Here is a 26,832-nt window from a genome sequence, read left to right as displayed (position 1 = left end):
TGCCATCAACCACAAGCTCCTGTGATGCCAGGGGGGGAACTGGCAGCCGTCGGAACCGGGTGGGGGTCGGAATTGACGGGTCCCATATTATCCTATGGGGAAAAAATGTTACAGCTTTGCCAGGCATATCTCCGGTTCCCTGGGGGCTAGAGACACGGGGCTGGGCTCGTTGGAAAGCTCTGGTCCTCATCTACAAAATAAAATGACAGGGGGGGCACGTGCCCGGGTGCCCCACCCCCCCTGAATCCGCCACTGTCCATATCCACACACAAGCAGCGGTTGAGAAGGAGGAGACAGGGAGGGGAACGCACTGTGCGTCTCTCCTTCCTCCTCGCTCACACTTTCACTGGGCTCAGCTGTCAGCCCAGTGAAAGTGCCATGCGCACTTTTAAGGAGCGCATGGCACAACATAGGGGGGAGATTCTGTAAAGCAGAAATGCGGTAAAAACCCAGTTTTCGGGGTTTTTACCGCATTTCTATATGCTATATGCCCCCTACGCAGTGCCAGCGCTGCGGAGGGAATCGCCAGCAAAAGCTGGCGATTCCCTGCAGAAGCCTATGGGCTTCTTACCGCAGCGCTGTTTGAGGGATCCGTTACGGATCCCTCACAGCGTGCCCTGAGGCCGGCGCCGGGGTCTGCGCATGCGCAGATGGACTCCCGGGTCACAGACCCGGAAGTCCAGTGCCGGCACCGCATCGCAAGGGACAGCTTTTATCGCCAGAGCTGTCCCTTGCGTTAATAACGGCATATGTTACAGCATATGCCGTTATTAATAATGCGGTAGCCTTGGATAATGGGCGCGGATGTTACAACATCCCGCCCTAGGTCTGCAATTAGGGCAGCAATTAATGGCAAAGGAGGTGACCAACCTCTTGCCAAGCATTTTGTGGAGGCAAAACATAGCTTGGCAAGCTTCAGATACATGGCCATCAACCATATCCCCGACGACGGGAGAGGAGGGGACAGACATCTAAAACTGTTAAAATGTGAATCCAAGTGGATTTTCACATTAGAATTGTCCATATTTAGACCACTCACTTTAATGTTTTTTATCAATGAATTATAATATATGTATGTTTCCACAGACACATTGTAACACATTTCATGACAGCCGCCGGCCTCCGCTGACGTCACTGGCACGCTGACGGGAGGGGTGGAGAGATCCTATCCAGGAAGCAGAATGACAGAGACGGAAGGCGAAAGCCGAGCGTGAGGCGCGAGAGGTGAAGGTATTTAAAGGTAATGTACAGTATGTTTGTTTGTTTAGCCTGAGGACGGGACAATAAAGAGTCCCGAAACGTTGCTTGAATGGCAGTAGTAGTGTGAAATTTGTTGTAGCTACACACACACACACACACACACACACACAAAATCAAAAGTGCATACTGTGATGCAGGCAAAGAAATAAAAACAAGTGCACTTACCAGTTGCAGGTCTCCCACTTTATTGTACTCCTGCAAGCATATATAATCTTGCAATACCCTACAACGGGATGCAGTTAAGATCCCGGCGGTCGGGATCCCGGCGTTCAGAATCCCGACGCCGGAATCCCGACCGCCGAAATGCCGACACTTTCTCCCTCCTGGGGTGTCCACGACACCCCTGGAGGGAGAATAAAATAGCGTGCCGAGCGTAGCGAGGCACCGGGCCCGCTGCGTGGTAAGCGCAGCGAGCCCGCAAGGGGGGGCGATCCACGTCCCCCCCTTGTCGGCATTTCGGCTGTCGGGATTCCGGCGTGGGGAATCTGAACGCCGGGATCCCGACCGCCGGGATTCAATACTGAATCCCCTAAGTGATCACTTGCAGCCAAGAATTCAGTTGCTAGCATTTCCTCAGACAAGATGCAAGCTACAAAAAACTGATGTTTTGTTTTAGTGTTTCTTTTCTATTTTTTTTTTTACTTACACAAAACCACAAGATTTTCTTTTTGTGTTACTTCCTGTAAGCACCAGCTGAAAGCTCACAGGCCGCTTCTCATATTCACATAATATAACTATGTCACTCAGGAGATAAATACCTCTTTTGATGCTGATCCATTTTTGTCAGTTTAGTCCTAGAGGGAAAGTGTCCGTTTGCACCTGCTCACAAATGTCAGAATGTGACAGTGCCATGGAAGATATAAACAGCTACAGCTATGAATAGTGATAGCGTTTATGCTCACAATCTAAAAGGGCTTCTTCAATGGTCTTTCATTTTCATTAAGATTCCATCTACAAATATGTGGTACTAATTATGGATTCCAAGGCAAGAAATTAAGTATTGGAAAATTGGACCCCTCCACATTACATTAGCTGGTACTGAACAAACTATTCTTCTACTCAGCTGGGGATACACAAGATTTTCTCACAGCATACTGGGGGTTATTCTGGTTCACTCGTGAAGACAAATTCCTTCTCAAATGGACAAAACCATGTGCACTGCTGGTGAGGCAGATGTAACTTAGAGAATTAGATTTGGATGGGGTTTTACTTCAAAGTGATATCTATATTGCAGTGTGAAAATAAAGCAGCCAGTATTTACCCTGCAAGGAAACAAAATAACTCACCCAAATATATCTCACTCTGCACGTTACATCTGCCCCACCTGCAGCACACATGGTTTTTTCCATTGAGAAGGAATTTGCCTTTATGAGTGAACCAGAATAATGGCCAATGTCCCCTACAATATCACCAAAAGCTTTGGTAATAAAGAGTTTGAAAGTTTTCGAAATGTTGCTGCCTGTTCGACAAGTGGAGATAATAGGTTTCAATATCTGAATAACTGCACATATCACATATCAACTACAGCAGTGGTTCTCAACCTCGGTCCGCAGGACCCCCCAACCGTGCATGTTTTCCAGGTCTCCACATAGAGGGCCTTATTCTGCTTGATACGGTGGGACCGTATACGGGCGGATCGGGTTTTTTTTTCAACTGTGCATGGGTAGCTTTCGCAATGCGCAGGTGCAGTGACCTCCCCCCACTCACGGACGGGTCTCTCTGTGCGAAAAAACCTGTCTGCAAGAGTACGGTCATTGTGGGCGGCATGTAGGCGTTTTTAGGGGACCGGCCAGAATAATGAGGAAAACTGGGCATAAACATGGGCGTACACGGGGGTGTGCACCAAAAATGTACGGTGCTACAACCGCTCGATCGGCGAACGCACCGTGCATTTTGGGCAAAAAACAGGAGGACGCCAAAGATAGCTCCAGACCACCCCTAGAGATACCGCATTAGAGCGGACGCCTGGGTCTGCTAATTAACGCTGATTACTACACCTGAATGTAATAAGCAATGCTGCAGCCTATTAAGTGAAAACCATGATTTCACTACCTGCAAGCCACACACAGCCCTCAAACACATTGGAAGCAAATCTTTCTACACTTCTCTACATGTAAAGGTTATTTTATAACCAGCTACACCCATTCAGTAAGTGTTTTTGTAAACTTTCAAAAGCAGGACACTCAATTCACAGAAGTCGACATGTGTCAACTTTTTCACTGTAACACCAACTTAACTTTATTTAAAAGTAAAACCAATGTGGGGACACATAGATAGTGATTAAAATGCAACATTAGAACATAATAAATATACATGTAATGAGGGTTAAAATGTTGTTTTATTAGGGTGTTTATTAAGGTAGACAATTGAGTTAATAGAAAAGTTAGAATAATCAATTAATTGTCTTAATTATAGTTGAAAGGCAAGATTTTCAGTGCCATATATGTGAAGGGTATGCCACCGTGCACGGACGTACGCTCACTCTCACGATCGGTGACACACGCTGAGTTTTCCATTGAAAAAAGGCGAGACCCGTCCATGCACTGTGGCCTACGCTCCGATATACGGAAGATGTCGGTGTGAAAACGGACGAGACCCGTCCGTATACGGTGGGTACGCTCTGTTGTAGCCAGTTAACGGTGTCTAAGAGGAGACCCGTCCGTATACGGTGGCGTACGCTCAAGTGTACGCCACTCCCCATTGTCGGTGTTTGTGACTGTCCGTATGCGGATGTTTTGTGGGCGGACTTATGCTCACCGTCCGCGTACGGGAAACGTACGGTGAAATGGACCGTACGTACATTGCACCGACCGAACCAGAATAAGGCCCTGAATCACAGGTGAAATAATTAGCTCCACCTGTGATCTTTTAAAATGTGGATTGTATAGGGGGAAGAGAAAAGGTAAACTCTTTTCGGGAGCACACTTCCCCATGAAAGCTGTGTATAAGTTATTTGCTAAAACAAAAAAGTTTTATTAAGTTATTAATTAAAAATAAATATAAGGTCCTATAATGTCCCTGTTGCCTGTGATATAAGAATAACAAACATTTCTTAGAATATGCGTCAATAAAACACAAATTAGTGTAATGGTGAGTCAGTCCGGTTGCTCAGAGGAGTTGTCTTAAAAGGACCTTCATTCATCCCATCATGATTTATCACATAGCATAAGTGATAGCATAATGGTAACTTAAATCATGGGTCACCTGTCTTGTATTAGTATGATGCAGTTTCAACCATAGACACTTATGCAATACAGTATGATCCCTTTTAGGCAGTGTGCTCTGTGTAGATACTGTACAGACATATACGGAACCTGGGTATTCCCTGGAGGTCTCCCCACCAGGTACTAGCCCGGCCAAACACTTCTTAGCTTCCAAGTGCGGGATGAGTTTGGGCATAGTTAGTGTGGTAGGACCGTATGTTTAATTACAGCCAGGGGGTATCTATTGTGTGTATTGCAGAGAATTGCTGTCTAGAAACAAAGCATCACTCCATACTCGGGAGAGAGGGAATAGTTAATGTCTTTTACAAATATCACATATCACTATGTTTGTTGAGCACCACACTTCAAATGACCACTCTGAAAAATGCCCCCGTAAAATAATGAGGGGGAGAGTTTACTTGAGAAAATAATGTGAATATTAGAACTGCCTTGGGGCTATAATAATGATGTGGGGCTGTACTTGAGCTACATTTGTAGCCAGTTTAATAGAGAATGAGAAGCTGAGCTAAGAGTAATTACAATGTTGCGCCTGAAGCTAGCAAAAAAGTTTGTCCCATCTCTGTTTGCCCATAGGAGATACAATATATCAATAAACAATGCGATGCGATGCGATTGCATAAGATGCACTTTGATCAAAATCGGGGGTGCCGTGCTAGGAACAAGTACCATTTATTCCCCCACCACAATAGTAGGGACAGTAACGCCAATTCTAAAGGGGCATTGAAAAAGAAACATTTATACAAAAGGCCGTCATAATAAATAGAAACTCCTCACCCGAAAGTATAATATGGTCACTAAGGATACACGATGACACCCTTCGGGGGAGTGAGGAGACGGATGATGCGGCATCCTGGCATCCCAGTTCAAAGTGTAACTTAGCAAACAGGGACGCTCAATGACGCATAGAGGACGTGACCTGAGAGGCCGGAGACGACTGCTTACCAGAATAAAGGGACCATTCTTGGACTGATTCTGGACAGACCTAGGACTATCTCTACGCTTTATAAGAGAATCTCCCTAAACAAAATTCTCATATATATATATATATCTGGTACTTACAAATCGCCATTACTCAATAGCTTGTTCTTTCACTACCCCCAACTTTTTGTATATTGTTTTTATTCTGTGTGTTATTAAAGTGGACGTATTGCACTATGGGGGTTATTCTAGTCCATTCTTTCTGACAAAATCCTTCTTAGATGGACAAAACCATGTGCACTGCGGGTGGGGCAGATGTAACTTGTGCAAAGAGAATTAGATTTGGGTGGGGTTTTTCTTCAAAGTGAGATCTATATTGAAGTGTAAAATCATGCAGTCAGTATTTTCCCTGCACAGAAACAAAATAACTCACCCAAATCTAATTCTCTCTGCACATGTTACATCTGCCCCCCTGCAGTGCACATGGTTTTGTCCATCTAAGAAGGATTTTGTCAGAAAGAATGAACTAGAATAAACCCCTATATGCAGCTCCTCTTTTACATTCCCTATGTGAACAAAGTATGAAATATATCCGGAGGCACATGGCAGTTCAATAGGGATAACCTTGCAAAGCAGTTGTAAACCCCATATTGGAAAATTTGGAGAAGAGGAACGCACAATTCCTCTTCCTTTCCCATCTGTGGCACTGACATGTGACACCTTTCATTTTTTCCTTTACCACAATTTATCTATAGGTGTGAGGACACCTTAAGAGAGGCATCCTCACTGGCAGACTAGTGCGCACAGGGAGGGACTTACACACTTTTTTTTTTACTGGTTCGGTGACTATACAAGTCACCAAAGTCGTTCTCAAAGGAGACTTGCACATGCGAATAATATATTATGTGCATGCGCAGAGCCCCACACATGGGAGCGGGCGGATCTAAGATCTAAGATCAGAATGAGGGCCCTAGTGTAGATTATATACCCTCTTTAGCATCTTTTAGATTACAGGTTACAAAGAAAAAAACAGAAACACATTTTACTTTTTAAATGCAACTAACTAGACTACAGGATACCCAAGTTTGATGTCAGCATTATGACTGCGTGCACAGGATTATCATGTTCTGCCTGCTCCAGCATGACTCTTGTCAGTTGTCAATGTGTAAGCATTCATACAATACAGCTGGAAAACATGGAAAATTAATTGGACCTAAAGGGCTAAATTCCAAACCAAACACAGCTCACAATACATTGCCACTGGCTATAAAAGTATGCTTTACAATAGTGATATAAAGTCAAAGAATGAAAAAATGAAAATGATAAGTGAGATTCCATGACATATCCTATCGCACATGCTGTCTTTAGCTTCAGCGCTTTTTATCCATCACTGTTCCTTAAGGCTTGCTTCTTATACCTGTCATACATTTAATACAAACTAAAATTAACTTTGATTTATTTCTTATTTTCCTACTCAGTGAACTTTTGTTAACATTTCAAGGTCTTTATATACTAGAGATGTGTTGGTTCTAATTCATCTTCATGTTTTGGAACAACCAACCCTCAAGTGTTTGGATTCATTTTTTGCTTGATTAAAAAATCTATAATCATACATCATTTTTAAAAACAAAACAGCTAATATCATGTCATTTTTGCAATTCAATACCTAAAATTCAGATTTAAAATCTCCCCTGGAAATCAAAACTGGATTTTGGCTCAATTTGGATCTGCAAACATTTGGGTGGATTTGGTTCGTGGAGAAACAAGCATCTCTATTGTACAGTATACAGAACTTCATCCTATAAAAATATCATATTTGCTAAAGGCTAATTGTATTGTTTGAATTGCCATATTTATCATTGTCTTGGAAATTGGTATTGCTGATTATAACCAAAGCAGCCAAACAAACAGTATTCTTGTAATACAAAAGCTTTATGAAACACTTTTTACTTTTCTTAAAATGTATAGCAAAATTAATGGTATTTGATGGTTGCCATTATCTGACTAGATTTATGGGTACTTGTGGCGCCATGCTACTTCCGGGTTGTATGCTCGGCAAGCTATCTAAAATAAAGTAACTTAACTCCATGCCAACGTGGATAGTTCACTATCCACGTTGGCATGGAGTTGATTTAAGATAGCGTGGCGAGCGTAACGTGCCGAGCCCGCAGCGTCGGCGGGCAAAGCGAGCCCCGCAAGGGGACTCATGCGCACTGCGCCATGCTGGCGCCGTGAAACTACACATGTACCGATTTATGCTGCATGCTTGCTGCCGTGTAGGTTTAGTGGTACCTTATTGCAAGTGTTAGCAGGGCTCCTGGGATAGTACCAATTAACTGTGCAACATCAGCTGGTGCACTGCAGAGCTCCACTGGAAGAGCAGTAACCGCACATAGGAGGTTGGAGCCCAGAGGTACAGTAGGTGACTTCATTTCCTCTGGCAGTGACACCCCTGTTACCAGTTTTAATAGGTGTAGTTTTATGAATTTACTTACTTAACTACTTTTTGGGCTCTTACTACTGTTTGCAGTAACATACTTAAGTGCCAGTAAAGAATGTAGACAGATTTTTAGAAAATTAGCAATAAAAATATTTACAGGAATTGGAAAGTTTGCTGCTCATTGTAGTTTCTGCTCTCCCTCTCTAAATCTCTCACTAAAAGAGTAAATATCGTACATCACCATACAAACATAAGTGCACACAAAATGGATAATACCCGCATTATAAAGAAAGGCGACTATATTTTCCTGAGGGCTTGTAGACAGCTGTGTTTTGAAACAACACTAGTTAAAAGTGTAGACCAAACCTTGCTATCTGACCTTGATTTCACAGTATGTTTGACATTTTCTAAATAACGTGTCTCAAAGTTTCCTTACAGTATTCAGTGGATAAAATGCAAGTAATATGCCCTAGAATTCTATTCTATTATAATTCCATTTTATTCTCAGTGCTTGAGATTGACACAGCGCAATGTAGATGCTTGTCCGAAATTGTTTGTATAATAACTGCTTTAGCATCATAGCATGGTCAGACTGCCTTGACAATGTATATTTAATGAGTAAAAAAAGATACATTTTGATGGAACTGACTCATATCTGCTACAATGCACACACAGGGGTCAAAGTGGGTTGTCCATATCTCCCAACTTTCCTGATTACAGTGGGACAGTCCTGCTAATTAGAAAAAGGTCCCACTGTCCCTCCCTTAGCCTCAGTGTCCCGCAAGTGATGGGAAAGTTGGGGAAGGCAATGATTGCTGAATAGATGTCGTGTGTATGGCATCTAGCAAGTGTGGGGAGGGAGCCAGGTGTTGCCCAGCTGCTCAGAGACCATGGAGTACAAACGCAAAACGACAAATATCGAGGTTGCAGCGGTGCTGGACTCCACCCTCCATCTGAGGCTCCATCCCTCCCCTGCCTCTTTATTGGCCACGGATGCGCATCAGCAAGTCTTGTTTGATGGAATTCACAAGTTGGAAGATATGGTTGTCATACAGGGGTAGGTAATGCCACCATTCCTAAATATACGGACGTAATACTGTCATATACCATGTGCTTACGTTTTCCATGCCCCCACTTTCAAATTTTCATTCAGTCAGCAGTATAATGAAATGTATTCTTTATTACACCACTTTAATTCAATACAATGTGATTTAGCTTTCTGTGGATGATAGTTGATTATGTAATTATTACCATTATTTCTAGCAGCAGTCACTTACCACAGCAGATACTGGAGGGAAGTCATGCAAGGGAACAATTCATATGTCGTTAATCAATTTATACATATAAATTTGTGAAATGCCATGGAGAAATATTAAATATGTTGAAGAGGAGTGTATTACTTCTCAGATTCCACATTTTCTGATTTCCAGGGTGGCTTCATGCCCTATCCCAAAATGGCTGCCAATATCTCTACTGTACTGAACATGTGCAAGGATCTTCCTGTTTCTTTACTGTCTGAGAAAGTCTGTGGTGAGATTGTGGGAAACAGAAGACTCCTACTGCTATAACCTGCAAACTGTAAGCTGTTCCAGCATCCCTTCACTACTAGAAGTTTGCAGTATACACTTACTGGCTGGTGGGCTGTATCAAGCCCTGCTATGCTCAAGTTATGCTTCATCACCAGTATACATGTAACAGGGAGTATGGCTGTGACAGAAACTATTAATAAACCAACACCACTGGTAAATGGACTGTTCACAGTTTGAATCAACTGCTGTTGTGTGCCTATATAACTCAATTTAAACACCTGTATGCACATCATTCCAGTCATTTATGGGCCTAGAAACCCCCCCCCCCCCCCACACACACACACAAGGTACTAAGATGCCCAGGTCAGCAAACAGTTGCACAGAGTGTTCCCAATGCAGTGTATCAGCACATAAGCTAATAATTGCACAGAAGCTGCATAGAAAGAGTGAAGACAGCACAGCTGCTTGAAGTCTTCATAAGTATGCCATAGGTACTAGTTTTAGAGCAGAGTAACGTGTCTACTCTATTATACATGGGGGACATCAGTTAAAGATATGTGGACAGTACTACTGCAGAATGCTTGGATGGAGATCTCATAAGGAGAATACATTAAAGAAGTTTACTTGTATAATGCAACTAAATGACTGCAGCAGTATGAGTAATTGCAAAGACAAAATTATGTCTGTTTCTCAGGAACTAACATCTGTTGAAGCGCAAAAAAATTATGAGGGAGAGAGAGTTACAGCAATGTTACAGGACTTGATGCCTGAGTTTGACTTCCTAATTGTAGTGTTTAAAGTACACAGCAACATTTAACTACAGACCCAGTCAGAGCAAAGTTACTACTGTTCCAAGAACATGTGACCTGTGAGTTCACTGATCATACAAAAAGTAAAATTTGTCACAAGATAGGTCACAAAGCATATCAAGGCGGGGCAAATGCAGGATTTTCAGAAGGGGGTTTCCAGAGGGGCGGAGCAAAGCACGGAGATGGACACTTAGGTGACCTAGTATATGCCGGGTCAATTAAAGTATTGTAGATAGACCAAATGTATATAAATAATATATAATAGATAGACCAAATGTATATAAATAATATACATATAAATAATAATTGATAACCTGACGAAAATTTGAAGTAATAAATTGAAACGTTGCTGCTATCTCCTGTTGGCTAGCTTTCTGGATTATAATTGCCACGAGTGCCTCACCGCAAATCTCCTATATATATATATATATATATATATATATATATATATATATATATATATATATATATATAAACAGCACTTACCTATCCTGGGAACCAGGGTAGGAAACAGACCAGCACTCACGAAGTTTGAAGTGAAGAAAAAGGTGTATTGAATAATTCAAAGCATTATACAAAGTACAGTGCAGCAGGGTCAGCCCTGCTGCACTGTACTTTGTATAATGCTTTGAATTATTCAATACACCTTTTTCTTCACTTCAAACTTCGTGAGTGCTGGTCTGTTTCCTACCCTGGTTCCCAGGATAGGTAAGTGCTGTTTATCATTATCCATTGTGGACCTTGCACCACTCTTTCCTACATGTACCTGAGTGCCGTTTTGAACTATTTCAATATATATATATATATATATATATATATATATATATATATATATATATCTTGCAGAAAAAAATTGAGGACTCTCACTGGACTTTCAATTTGGATTTTCAATTCATTTTAATCCATCTCAATCCATCAAAGTATAAAGGCCCCCACTCTCACCTCCTAAAGTGCATGCATGGTGGCAAGTTACACACCTCTAGTTTCTAGCGCCAAAGACAATTTTTGGTACCAATGTCATGCACATTGCACTCTATACTTTGATGGATTGAGATGGATTAAAAATAATTGAAAATCCAAATAGAAAGTCTGGTGAGTGTCCTCAATTTTTTCTGCAAGCTATATTGGACAGTCAGAGCAATCTGGAGTTCCTGAGCTGACACCCCGGCAGTTGCTGGACTATTAGTGGAGAGCGTGATCCTTGTACATGGAATATAAAGAGAATAGCTTTTTGAACAAAGTCTACGTCTCATTGTTGAAAATCTGAAATCTTCTATGGAAAATCACTGATTATATAATCATGAGTTATATTTATTAACGTTAGGTGGTACAGTTGGAGCGCACTCTGATCATTCTGTTCCATTGTTCTTTACCTGTGTCCTTCACTAACAGGAGGGACACTTCAGAGTTGCAGCTTGTTTTTTTACTCCACTAGCGCAACTCCTGAACCACCTTCTGCACTTTCGATATATATATATATATATATATATATATATATATATATATAAAAATATATATATATATATATATATATATATATATATACATACATACATACATACATACATACATACATGTACATACATATATATACATACAGGGGCATCAACAGCAGTGTAGACCCCTGGGCATAGCAATGTATTGGGGCCCTACCGATCCTCCAGCGGTAGGGGTGGGGGAAGCTTTGATGTCCTGCGGGGGGTAGGAGGTATTATATCAACCGCTCAGCATGTACGGCCTGGATCACTAATTTCCACTAATTACCCCTTTACTGCACAGATGGTGGGAGATAGGGTGGGAGAAGGGGGCATTGGGCTGAATGAAGGGGCCCTGATACATAACTTCCAGGGTGGTAGAGGATGTTTAATATGCAGAGGAGGGGTGTATAGTGGAGTGGGCTTATTATTCATTATTTTCTGGTGGGAGGACAGCTTGCTTGACTGCAGATATCTCCAGTTCCCGGAAATAGATTTCTTAGATTTTAATGGAATAAAAACTAGAGAATCCCACCTACCAAATGCTATTAGGGCTAGGGGATCAGAGTTCGGGAGGCGGAGAAATCTGCCAATGAGTATATAAAACTAGTGTCCATCAAAGAAGGAGAGTCCCAGCTTTTGGAATATACCCTCAGAAAAACTCTGTCAGACAGAACTTGAAATATCTGACTGGGAAGAGCGATTAACAGGCTTGGATGGGGGACCACTGCTTTGAAGTCAGATATCTCTGGTTCCCAAGGGACGATTTTTTAAATTCTTGTATCCATGGAAAGAGGGGACCCTCAGCTTTCAGGGGCCTTAGACTCCTGGGGTTTTTTTGGGTACTCAGACCCCCCCCTGCATGCACCACTGCAAGGCAAGTAGAAAAGTGTGAATTCTGTGCAAAGAAATGCAGCAGCAGAGATGAGTTGGACCTAAGTGTTCACTGTTCATATAGCCACAAAAGGATTTTTGGTATATTGATGCAGGGAAAACAACACAATTGCAAAGAGGATACAAAGAGGACTAACTTTGACCCTATCACCATTAAGAGATTGGACAGAAGGGTGCTGGATGACGGCCTGACCGTTGGGATTCTGACGTTCATTACACAATGTCGAATTCCTGACTGTTTAATTGCCCGACAGTCTGGATCCTGTCGGGATATTTTCCCTCGTGGGGGTCCACAACCGAGCCCATAAGGGGCTTCATTACGCTCGTCCCCCCTGACGGAGTACCGGCGGTCAGGATTCCTATGTATAATGACCGTCACAATCCCGACTATTGGGACACCATACAACACCCAGCCAGGAAGTGCTTAAAAAGCCCAAAAAGTTGGAATGATTAAAGTTTACTTAAAATTTTCCACTATATAGAAAGTCAAAAAATTCCAAGAAATTTTTTATGTACCAGAGATGGGGACAAATCATATTGTTATCAGTGTCGTAAACAGAGATGCCACAGAGTTTACTTTGCAAAGATAAAGTCTCAGGTCAGTACATTCAGATGAGCATAATCCAATGGAAATAAAGGGGCCCATTCAGACCTGCTCGCTAGGCAGTGTATATTCCCTGCCTAGAGAACACACTGCCCCGCCGAGCGAATTCCCACACCAGCATGTGAGCGGTTGTGTACGCCGCTCGCATGCAGCTGCAAGGATGAAAAATCATTTGATGGTCGTTCACCATCGAATGATTTTTCCTCCCTTCGTAAATAAAAGTAAGCCTATACTTACTTTTATTCTGGATGGAGAAGGGCGAGTTGGGGGCAGGTGCTGAAGTCATGTGACATCAAGCGCCCCCCTCAAGCAGGAATGGACATGCCTGTATTCTGACGGACCCGCCCAGCATTTCTAAGACCCGCCCACTATTTTTGTGGGCAAGACCATGAAATGCTGGGCAGACCTCGCGACCTCCATCTGCCCACCCCCTGTCTTCCTATCAGTAAGCGAGTTTGAGAAGGCATTCGCTGCATGGGGCTTGCACATGTGCATATTCGGGCATGTGCAAAACCCCACCATCGGGAATGGGGCTGAATTCTGACCCGAGTGATTAGGTCTGAATCACCCCCAAAGTTTGCAATTGAATACAGATACTTTGTGACATTTATATACGAGTTTTGAAAGGATGACACATGTACTTCATCAGAGAGAAAACTAAAGAGGTGTAAAAGATTGTAGATACTTGTACAAAACTAAACAAATGACAGGATCAAATCTCAGAAACAGGACAAGTTGAAGAAAAGCTGGAACTTGATATGATGAATAAATATATGTCACTGAACATGCCAGCAGCTGGAGATGTATCTGCAGATATCAGCCTGCAAGTTCAACCACAGGGTCGTCCGTAAGGTCAAATAACCACAAACATTACATGAGCCTCAGGACATCCAGAAGCCAATATCAACACGTGCACACATCGTTACCAACAAGGTAGAGTTATTATATACAAATGTCCATCATTTTAACAATCTCATCTTTTCAAGATTTTTTTTTGCGCTTTAATATTGCTTACATTGTCCTTTAAGATCCTGTTAAGAAAACTATAGGTCTACTATTTTAGACATAATAAAAGTCATCTCGTTAAATATTTTTTTTTTTATAAACATGTATACTGGAAATAGTTGATACCGTATTTGGATTCAAAGACTTTGTGTACAATGTCCTCTCTAACATGACCCACTAAACCAGTGCTTATCCACACAAGGGTAATGTTCTTGATATTGTAAATAGTTGGAATGAGAAATATAGATTTCAAAGTTAACAAGTGCATAAAATTAAATTATACAAGTAATACCCAATTATAGTAACTTGCTGTATCAGAACTCCTACAACAGGTTGGTATCTTCCCGGTAACATTGCAGTTCATATAAACATATGAATAAGTGTGGGCAGATCATATTCTTTGATTTTGTATTTTAAAACTTTGATAACAGTCTTTTAACGTAAAATATTGCTCATGGTTTATCAATCTACTAGAGCCTTCACAAAGTGAAACATGAGCCTACAGTAAGACACGTATACATGTGTCACTGGAAAATCCCATTTCATTATACAATGGGGAGATTCTAGAATCAAAATAATGTGTGGGAAGGTCTAGACAAGCAGCACAAAAATTGCCTTGTCTGTTTCCAAGGATGAAGTCAGCTAAGAGCACGGATATTATGTTTGTGGATTTTAAGAAATATTTTTCAGTACAGTGCAAAAGTTTACACATAGTTTCACCAAGACCACAAAAATAATCAGATAACATGTATTGTATTCATAACAAATAATTGCTTCCAAATATAATTAACACATGAAAGAATGTATCATTAACATCTTATTTTTATACAATAACAGACAAACGTAAAATATTTTTTCTTGCATTTTATGCACCAGTCATTTCCTTTTTATGCCTTATCTACAATATAATTGCTAGGAACAATTAGCCACAGTGAGCATTATATTGGAGAGTTTGCTCCTTCCATTGTCAGTAACCCACTATATTTCCATCCACTGATAACAGTAACATTGTACAGCACTGGGTTTGATATTCACAAGACCCTTTGGGCTTGACACAAGATTACCAAGACCATGAGTTGCATGCAGTTCCGAAAGTGAATGGATCTCGCAACTTTTAGCGAGCAGTGCATGAGATGTGGCCAGTGTTTAAAAAAAAAAAAAGATGCAGCCCCATCCCCTTTCTGTCTTCTACATAAAAATCCTTTGCAGGTTTGCAGAGTACCAATGCTGCAGAAACTCATCTATGGTGGTGGCCCATCTATATCCATCTGTTAAAGGGACAGAAGTAGGTGCTTTCTAGGCATGTAAAAAACTCTTGGGTGATTCAGGGCTCCACTGAGTGAGGGGTGTGTATAACTTTGATATTAAGGGGCTTATGGTAATCAGTTGTCTCCTTCATGGAGGTTTTGAGATCTGTGTTCAGTCTCAGTCATTTACTATTTTAAATGTGGAGGTTTGTGGTTTTCTCAGCAGCTTAAAGGTCAGGGACCACCAGACTTCCAAGTATATTGAAACCAATACACTCACAGATAATTCCACCTATTTTAGATGTTGGCTCTGTCTTAATTTGTTTTGTTGACACCTACATGAGGCCACTTTTAGAATTTTTTCCATGGCCACTTTTATTTTCTAATCCGCCCCTGGATATGACTTCCATGTGCAACTTGCTTCTCACACACACTCACTGGTTGGCATGTAGACCCAATTGTGGACTATTCAGAGATGATTGTATGCAGAGAGCCATCTGATTTATGTCTGATCTACTTCCAGAGCAATCACCCTCTAATTGCTGAGAACATCACCTCCATGGTGTTGATGATTGGACTATATAATGCAGTCTGCTGGATTTAAAATTATGAGATTGTTTAGGGACACACGTGGTAAACAGTGATGTCAAATGCAGAAAGATTTGTTTTCCAAAGAGTCAGTTGGAAGTATTGACGTTGGATTTATCAGTAAGTGCAATAATGTAAAAAAAATTTAGGCAGATGTGGAAAAAATGGTACAAAGTAAAAATTTTTTTTTTTTAAAAAGAAATACAAATCAAATCAATATTTGGTATGACCACCCTTTTCTGTCAAAACAGCATAAATTCTTCTAGGTACACTTGCACAAAGAAAAAGATTTTGTAGGATTATAGCCAGGTATATGTTTAACCAATCATACTAAAGAGGTGATAATGATCGTCATTTTCATATGTAGATTGAAACACAGTCATTAGCTAAAACAGAAATAGCTGTGTAGGTGGCTTAACACTGGGTGAGAAATAGCTTAACTCTGCTACAAAAGTTAGTTTGTGGAAGACCGTTTCATGTCGCAGGTCATATACCATGGCAAGACTGAGCACAGCAACAAGACACAAGACCGTTATACTGTATCTGCAAGGTCTCTCCCAGGCAAAAATGTCAATGTAGACTCGGGTTTCAGTGCTGTTTAAGCTCTTTTGAAAAAGCAACAATGAGGACTGAAGACATAGTGGTCTGCCAAGTAAAATTAGTGCATCAAATGAAAGGCACATCATGCTTACATCGCTTCGAAATCGGAAGATATCCAGCAGTAACATCAGACCAGTCTGGCAAGAAGTGGTTTTCATGGACGAATTGCAGTCAAAACTATACAAGAAACATAAGAATTGTGGTGCAGAAAAATGGCAGCAGGTGCTCTAGAATGATTATTCATTTTGCTGTAACTGAAATAGTTTGTTGGCCAAAGGGCTGGAGAGCGGTACTATAATGAGTGTCTGCAAGCAACAGTGAAGCATTGTGGAGATTTGTTCCAAGCTTTGGGCTGCATCTTAGCAAACAGTTGGGAATTTTCTTAGTATTTACGGTGTCATCAATGCTGAGATGCTGTTTTAAAGGCAAATGGTGGTCACACCAAATATTGATTTTATTTAGATTTCAATTATGTCCATTTACTTTGTATTTTATTAATTGATAAAACAAACATTTCCATTTTCAAAAGCATTCGTTCTTTGCCTAAAACTTTGCTTAGTATTGTATATTGCCACATGTCTGGTACTACTCCAGACTGTCTGCTAATTAAGACCAGTATCCCGAGTCCCGGAGAGGTGGCGATCCTGGACTATACAATGTCCGGGAATAGGCAGCTACTCTCGCACATTGTATAGTCTGGGATCGCCACTCCTCCAGACTCCGGTCTTAATTACTGGACTGTCCGGAGTAATCCTGGCCTGGTGGTGGTAACCCTAGTATTACATGTCAATAGCAACTTTAGCATTTGGGTAATGACCATATGGTAGTGTAGTGATGTAATTATACTTTATTACCACTACCATCATCATACATTAAGAGGCATATGATATCTAATAGGTAAATCCCAGGGCTTATTGTCAGCCCTGACAGATTCAATCAATTGGCAAAATCCTAATGTTAATTACCAGAGGCTATACTTGCAGGAATTGTAAGGAGAAATAAGTGTTAAAATGTACCCTTTATATTCAACATGTGGGGAAGCAAATAGAATTCAGTGATGGTCCAGAGGTGGTGCTGCAGCACATTCCAAAATTCAAATAGGGGAGCTTCACCAACTGTCAGTGAATCCTGGCCGGCGATGTTTGGCAATGTTTTAGTTGGCAGTTCGTGTGGCTCCCCTATTATTTTTCAAACTGCCACATTTTCATTAAGGATTTTACTTTAACTTATTGGGTATAGAATCAAATGAAAATTTTGTCAGTGATTCCAGCAAAGGTTTCATTTCTGAAAATGTGAGCTTGTCAATATTTCAGATTTCCAAACTTTGTAGTGCTTTTTTTTGGTACACTGTGCTTCTGAAAAATTACAGGAAAATAAAAGCCCTGCTCTACAAACATAAGAAAAGACAACTAGTACAGTCTATCAATTTTTAATGTACTGTACTTAATTTATTTTAATATCTCTCTAACCTTAACATGACACTGCTTAATGTCCTTACAAGAAGCAGGAAATGCCCACGTAATATGAATCTGCTTATGAGGCACAATGTGAGAAATGTCCACTTGCAAAGCCCTTGTATAATTTAGGAAATCAGTGGGGCAAGCACATAGTAGATGACATTGTGGACCCTCTACAGTTATGCTAAGAACTTTGTGATGGATAAAGTGACCTTGATTATAAATTATCCTAGATTTAGATATTGACCTATGCTTGGGCAGCTATCAAGTCCAGAGTTAACACTTGAAATATGTTCAGATTTAGCATTGGCTGAGAGTTGGTAAATTAAATAAGATTTACTAAACTAAAATTAGTATTCTACATTTTCATTTTGACCAATCAGAAATTATATTAGAAGCTGATTAGGCATGGGATTAGTGTGCAGGGAAAAGCTTTGGGCCCTGATTCATGTTTGAGTAAGTAAAGCAAAAACCCGAGCAGTTGAAATCTTAATTGCAGTGTAAAAATAAAGCAGTCTAAAGGTGCATACACACGGAACGATTTGAGGCACGATGTGGGCATTCCATATCGATCGGAACAACCAATCTTTGAAATCGTTCCGTGTATTGTTAACAATGTGCATACCTGCCAATTGTTAAGATTGGTCTATGATCTTCTGCATGCAGGAAGATCATAGACCAATCTTTTGTGAAGTGTATCAAATCATTCCATGTGTATGCACGATGAACAAATTGATACACTTGGGAACTATGTTGGATCGTTTCTGGCGTTGTTCCTTGTGTATGCACCTTGAGGACAGTGAGACAGTATTTAACATGCAAACAAGGAATATAATTTATAATCAATTTACTCCCTTTCCATGGCAACATATTTTATTCTGAGCACAAAGGGCCTTATTCAGTTCACCCTTAGAGGCAAATTCCTTCTTAGATGGACAAAACCATGTGCACTGCAGGGAGGCAGCTGTAACAGGTGCAGATAGAATTAGATTTGGGTGAGTTATTTGTTTCTGTGCAGGGAAAATACTGGCTGCTTTATTTTTACACTGCAATATAGATCTCACTTTGAAGAAAAACCCCACTCAAATGTAACTCTCTCTGCACATGTTACATCTGCCACACCTGCAGTGCACATGGGGCCTTATTCTGGTTGGTTCTTTGGGATGCCCGTTCTTTCGGAAATGACCGAACGCCATGCACGGCGGACATTCCAAGAACACACGCCCACAGCTCGTCCACATCTGTTCGGAATGACTCGCTAAGAAGAGGGAGTGTCTTCAGACTGCATCCAAACGTGCGTGTGCGGTGGGAACTCAAAGAATCTGCACGGTCTTACTGCGTCTGAACGGACGGGAAGCTGACCGTACGCATCGAGTTGGTGTATTTGCGCAAACCTCAGTAATCTATTCGGAAGTCATGCTTCAGCAACATGACACACTTATCCAATTAGGGTACCTCATAACATATACATATTTCTTAAATGTAATAAATTACAATTGACACTTAAACACATTACTTGCACTTTAGATTAACCCTTACATCATGTTAAGTTTTATTACTTCATTGTTGCACCTTTACCTGTCTTAGTGGTTCCAATTGAACCTATGGAAAGTGTTTAATTAATCACTAATGACCAGAGGAGTGGATTGTATTGTGGTCAGCTGCTGAACGGACGGGAAGCTGACCGTACGCATCGAGTGTTTAAGGTGCGGGCGTACTAATTGGGCGATCCGAATGCCTAGCGCATGAACCATTGCCTTCCGAGAACTGAAACTTGCTTATTGACACCACAGATTTCTGCCGTTCGTGCACTCCCACGTGCACTCCCACGTGTACGCCCAGATTAACTCCCAGTTTTGGCCACTTTGAAACCGCGCCCTTGTGTACGCCCACATGACGCCCATATTAGGCTCATATTTCCCGAGGGAGTTTGGTGCACATTTGTAGACAGTATTGGTGAGAACGAGTGCGAAGACACTGCGTTGCACATGCGCATTGCATGGCTTACACATGCGCAGGTAGCTAAAAATCGCCCTCTGAAAGAATTCGGGAACAGACCGCACCAACCAGAATAAGGACCATGGTTTTGTCCATCTGAGAAGGAATTTGCCTCTAAGAGTGAACTAGAATAAGGCCCACAGTTACCATATATTTTTGCTTATGACATGAATCTGGCTACATGATGGCCCTTATTCTGGTTCACTCACAAAGGCAAATTGCTTCTCAAATGGACAAAACCATGTGCACTGCAGGGAAGGGGGCAGTTGTAACATGTGCAGAGATAATTAGATTTGGGTGGGGTTTTACATCAGATCTATAATGCAGTGTAAAAATAAAACAGTTAACATTTTCCCTGCACAGAAACAAAATATCACGTTACATCTGCCCCACCTGCAGTGCACATGGTATTGTCCATTTGAAAAGGAATTTGCCTTTGCGAGTGAGCCAGAAAAAGGGCCAATATCTCTATTCCCCATTGTCCCTTGATGACTTGCCTCACTCTCGTCCACTCACTACCAGTGACATTCCTGGAGTGCATAAATGACTGCCTGCTCTTACCCTGCCTCTAAGGACTTGATATGGAGAATTACCCTGCACATTTGTTTATATCAAAGCTCCAATCCACCTATCCCACCTAACATCAGGATTTCATACCCCCACGCAGTGACCATGGCCCTTAATATGTTCCCAGGACCTCAGTGATCCTCAGTCGCTGTGGCTTCAGTGGTATCATCATCCCAAGACTACTAGAAGTGACTTGAGTGATGTCATGGACCCCTGTGCAGGATACACTTTCTGGGCCCCTCCTCTCTGCCGACAGTCGTGCTTCACAGCACTAAAGATCTCCGGGAGAAAAAATGGTTAAATGGCCATTTTACCAGCGATTTCCGAAGCGCTGCTGACATTATCATGGGACTCTGGTGAGGTAAGTATTAAAAAAAATGGGTGCAGCATGTGCAGTGGGAGCCCACTTATAAATATGCCCCCTTTTAAAACTATAATTATGCCACTGCATCATCCAGGCTGTGGTTCAAAATTAAATTGCCTTTATCCCAAGGGTTAACAAACTATTTTGCCCTTTGATCCTGTCAGGCAATAAAATGTATTACAGGACCTAGCAAGTTACCGCAGAATGATCGCCACTCAAATGTGGTCAGAAGACCACACATACATGGCAGCAGTATGGAGGCACAAAACAGAAGTGGAGTGATTGCAGGAACAAGCTCTTTAAGGAGTCCCTGCCCTGCATGTGTTTTTAAAAAATATATGCAAATGTCAAAGTTTATATCTGCTGTGAAGGATTTAGGGAAGGCAGTGGGTGATGTGGATGTTCATGGAGGAGGCAGTGAGTGAAATAGGTGATGGTGGCAGTGGGAGGCAGGAAAAAGGCATAGGGAGACTGCGGAGGCAATGGATGACAGGAGAGGTAGTGGGTGGTAGGGAGAGGCACAGAGTGACAGTTGGAGAAATGTTGAGGCAGAGGATGGCATGGAGATACAGAGGATGGCAGGGAGGGGCAAGGAGGGGCTAGCGAGAGGCAGATGGTATTAGGGGGAAACTGCAGTAACAGAGGAAGTAGAAAATGAGGGGATGGCAGAGATATATGGGTTGTCATAGCTTGAATTGGGAGAGACAGTTGGGGATAGAGGATGGCAGTGGGTAACAGGAGATGGCAGAGAGTGAAAGGGTAGCAGTGAATAATGCAGGATGGCATTTGTGACAGGGTGTGGCAGAGGGTGATGGGTATGGAAGAAGGAGGCAGTTGGTTGCAGAGAGTGACTAAAGGGAGGCAGTGGGTGTTTATGAATTAATTTTACACTATCCCCCCTTCACATCCTACACTATTTCCCCATCCACAGAAACATCCCATAAAGTCTGTGCACAGTGCACCCCTCTTTTCAACTCATACTCCACTGCTGCTGCTTCCTAGCCCCCTTCCCCATCACTGTGGCACCTGTGGTTGATATTCCATGCAGCATTTACTTATTAGAGGTTCTTTATAGACAGTGATGCAAGGAGTTTGACGTAACATACAACTCAACTGATTTTTCAGACTCCTTGGATCACCGAGAGATCAGAGAAGTCATCAGCCTACTGGACAGAAACATGGAGTCGTGACCCCATGCTGAGATGGTCGCAACCCACCTTGGGGGCCAGGACCCACAGTATGAGAAGCGCTGCTTTACCCAATCTGATCTTAAGATGGTGTTATATTGTGTAATATCCTTTACAGATAACATAGACCTGATGGAATCCAACCTCATTAAAATTAAGAAATCACTAGATCATAAAAGGTAGGAGTTACTGCATGGAACTTAAGTTTGGATGGCAGTAACAATCAGGGCAGGCAGCAGAGATTTTGGGGCCTGGCACACTTATATCTCTGCCTTCCCCAACCCCCCCCCTCCAGAGCAGTGTATATTTATTACATTACATATTGAATGTGCTTTTTGTGGCTTTTCTTTTACTGTTTAGCACAAATAACAGAAAACTGCTCACACTAAAAGCATACAAGGAACTGAAACTGAAATAGGGATAAACAAGGTATAGGGTTTATGACCTACTGTAGGTGGCGCAATGCATTCTGAGTAAGTGTACCAGTTTCTAAAAAGTCAGCACATTTCATGTACAATTTACTAAATCCAAAAAGTTTAGGCCTTGATGTTTGTGATCTTTTTAAAATTTTTGGTGTGAAACTGAATTAGGAACTGAAACAGAAATAGTTCCCACAGAGGCCCTTATTCAGATCTAATCGCAGTACATATTTGTTCGGAAAATGGGCAAAAACCATGTGCACTGCAGGTGGGGCAGATGTAACATCTACAGAGAGAGTTGAATTTGGGTGGGGTGTGTTGAAACTGAAATCTTAATTGCAATGTAAAAATAATGCAGCCAGTATTTACTCTGCACAGAAACAAAATAACTCACCCAAATCTAACTCTCTCTCTATATGTTACATCTGCCCCACCTGGAGTGCACATGGTTTTGCCCATTTTCCAAACACATTTGCGATCAGATCTGAATAAGGGCCAGTGTGGGAAAATCATTAGATGGTGAGTGGCTTGCTAATGGATTTGCAGCTATTTGCAGATTCAGCTAATTTTTTTTGCAAACCCTACTAACCAGTTCGCAGGCTTGCGCAGGGTGGGATTTCACTCTGGCGGAGCGGTGTATACCTAATCAATGGGCTCCAAAAAATTAGCATCCCAGCGGTCGGATCTGAATTAGGCCCAATGTCTGCTTATAGATTCAGCTGTTGAGATCTCTATGTTATTTGCTCAACACAAGACTTTGACTCATACTTTCTTAAAAGCACTAGTCAAATATCAACATAGGCAATATATTGTTGCCCAATAATCCCTAGTAGTTCTTGATTTTTAGCCTACCTTTTGCTAATTTGTCTGTGGATTAATTTCAATGGGTTTTAAATCCCCCTTTGATCTTTAACCTCCATAGCTTTACCAACATTTTTATGTGTGCTATAGGTCACGAAGCACTTTTTATGCTGCTGTATCTCCGCACAAATTTAGCTATTAGAACGTCTTTTTATTTCTCATTGCCCAATAGTTCTGAATATTGACATATATCAGTGATTCCCAACCCTAGTCCTCAAGTATCCCCAACAGTGCATGTTTTCCAGGTCTCCGCACAGAATCACAAGTGACATAAATAGCTCCACCTGTGGATCTTTTAAAATGTGTCTGAATAATGAGTGCACCTGCCGGGTGACCTGGAAAACGTCCATTGTTGGGGATACTTGAGGACCAGAGTTGGGAACCACTGACATATATTGTAGTTAGATAGTTTGGAGTAATGGAAGGCCAGCTATGATATTTATATGTTAACTGTGAGGCCCTTCGGGGATCTCATTACTACTCATGCGGATTTTATATTTAATCCTTGATCAGAAATCATAATTATTGCTTGCTATGTTATGTGTGTGCATTTTTCTCTCTATTCCCACTATGGCACCACTTATGTATTTCCTGGTATCCAGGTGCTTCTCCTGCAGCTTCAACCTTGAGGTCAACCAACTCCATCCAGCTGATTCTCCACCATCTAATCACCTTGAAAATGTTATAAAAATAGTTTTTCCAATATTATTAAGGATCTTAGTATTCCTGATGAACAATCACACGCCCTACACAGTGACGAGTAGCATGGCATTTCCATAAGAGACTTGTTTTAATATTAGAAAACATCACTCCCTTCAGTTTTGGGGGAGTTGTGTCAGGGATTAGGTGTTTCTATGGCCACGGATATGTCTCACTTTACAGCAGGTAACTTTGAGAAGGTTACAGCTGCATGGTTTACTTCAGGCATGTCCAAACTATGGCCCACCAGCTGTTGTGAAACTACAAATCCCATCATGCCTTGCCACAGTTTTGCTATTAGGGAAGGCTAAAACTATGGCAAGGCATGCTGGGATGTGTAGTTTCACAACAGCTTGGGGGCAATAGTTTGGACATGCCTGGTTTAACTGGTTAATCTTGGCATAGTCCCACAGTTACAATGTACTCCTACCTACTGCTTTTTCTGAATTGCTCTCCTGAGACCTCTCCTTGTCAAATCTTTTCCTCTCAATCCCTCTTCGATTTTGTTGTTTCTTCCTTACCCATGCTGGTCACATTTGTTACAGATTTTCCTTTCTTACTACTTTTCTGTCTACTTTTGTTAAATGTATTCATGTACGGAATATGCTGCGCTATATAAGAAACTTTAAATAAATAAAATGTAATTGTTTTGGTTGTTTACAATAATAATAATAATAAAAGTTATAAAAAATGTTATGTATTAGATGATAAACTTTTGTTTTTGCTATATTATTAATTATAAAATGTTCTAAAACTACCTTGTATTAAAAAAAAATCTAAAAAAAACCAACCCTCCACTTTGTGTACAGAAAATGAAAACTGCAGAAAGATGACAAAAAGCAAAGGCAATGCAAACATCTGTCAGAAACTGTGGTGGATTTGCATTCAGCCAATCACAAGTGATTCAGATAAGCTTGTGACCATCATCATCAATTACCATGGATTTATACTTGACCACAACCACCAAACCCGACCACTGCAATTAATACAGTTTCTGCAGACATATATGCATCTCTGTGCCAATGTACATACGCTTGTTGGTGTACAAACACTTCCATATTGTACTTGGCTTTCTTTCCCCATCCAGCAAGCAAATTTAAGTGCCAGAACCACACATATCAGAAGCACATATATGTGCAGCCAGTTTTCAGGTCATGTGTGTATCAATTATGTATTATGTAATATATGATACAACCAGTGTAGTCTACATCATCTTGTAAGTGTTTCCACCATTTCTAAAAAGTTAATACTATCCACATCAGTTTACAAAGCTTAAAACTGTTGCCTCACTGGACAAAAATTAGAATACTCCCGAAAACTTCACAATCTGTGTGCATTCACAAAGTAAAATCAGACAAGATAACAGCGGTTTTTACATAAATTACATTTTTGTAAAATATAAGGATACTATATCCAATATTATGTATTGTTGTGACTCACAAAAGCACGTTATTTTTTTTTTATGCCAAAAAATAATATTTGAAGGGCTTTCTAATTATGGCCAAACATGTTCAAAAATAGACATTGTCACATCGTCCTCCTTTATTTATGCAGCACAACGGCAGCAAAGGGTCATAGGTCTACAGAGGAGGCAATGTCCACATGCAGAGGAAGATGCACCTGGTGAGCATTGTGAACAAACATTAACCCTTGGAGTGCCAACATCTAGATTTTGAGAGATGTTCAAATATATCCTCCAAAAATGCCAGCGTCGCTCATATTTGTTATATAAATTCAAACAAATGCAAAAATATTATGTACAGTAAAAAGAGATTATTATTCATATATAAGGTAAACATAACAGGTCATTATGATGAATAAAAAATGCCTGCTTGCCCATTTTCATAGAAATTTTGACAAATTCACTTGGCACTCAAAGGGTTAATAAACATTGTTGGATTGGTCTAAGGCAGTGGTTCCCAACCCTGGTACTCAAGTACCCCCAACAGTGCAAGTTTTCCAGGTCTCCACACAGAATCACAAGTGCTATAATTAGCTCCACCTGTGGATCTTTTCAAATGTGCCTGAATAATGAGTGCACCTGCCGGGTGACTTGGAAAACATGCACTGTTGGGGGTACTTGAGGACCAGGGTTGGGAACCACTGGTCTAAGGAATCAAAATAACAGTCACATCTTATAATTGATTTGTCATTAAATTGTCATCAAAAGTCACATTTAATCATTACAATAGAAGTTTCGCCGTCAGGTTATGCTAATGAGAATATGGTTACTAGGTCGACAAGAGGAAGGTCGACATGCATTGGGTCGACCACTGAAGTTCGACATGTATGAAGGTCAACATGGGGTTAGATTGATTGGATCATTAGGTCAACACATGCATTAGGTTGACAGTCAAAAGGTTGACATGGGGTATTTTACTGATGGCCCTGTCGACTTAACCCCATGTCGACCTTCAGACATGTCAACCTTGATGCATGTCGACCTTCAGTGGTCAAACTTAATGCTTGCCGACCGTCCTCTTGTCGGCCGTATGACCCAAACCCATGCTAATGTACAAGCACACAGTGTTGGCTTGGTTTCATATAACCAAGAAATAGAAGGTTTGTTGAATTACAAAGAGTGGTGTTTTAATTGTTAGAGTGAAATGTTTTTTTTTTTTTTTAACATGGGATGTTGCTCAGTCCAAACAATGTGATCCTATTATATTCTAGAACTTCATAAATAA

Source organism: Crinia signifera, chromosome 5 (genome assembly GCF_055691185.1).
Source record: "Crinia signifera chromosome 5, ASM5569118v1, whole genome shotgun sequence".
NCBI lineage: Eukaryota > Metazoa > Chordata > Amphibia > Anura > Myobatrachidae > Crinia > Crinia signifera.
The sequence above is the reverse complement of the archived record's forward strand: the minus strand, read 5'-3'. Positions refer to the sequence as shown.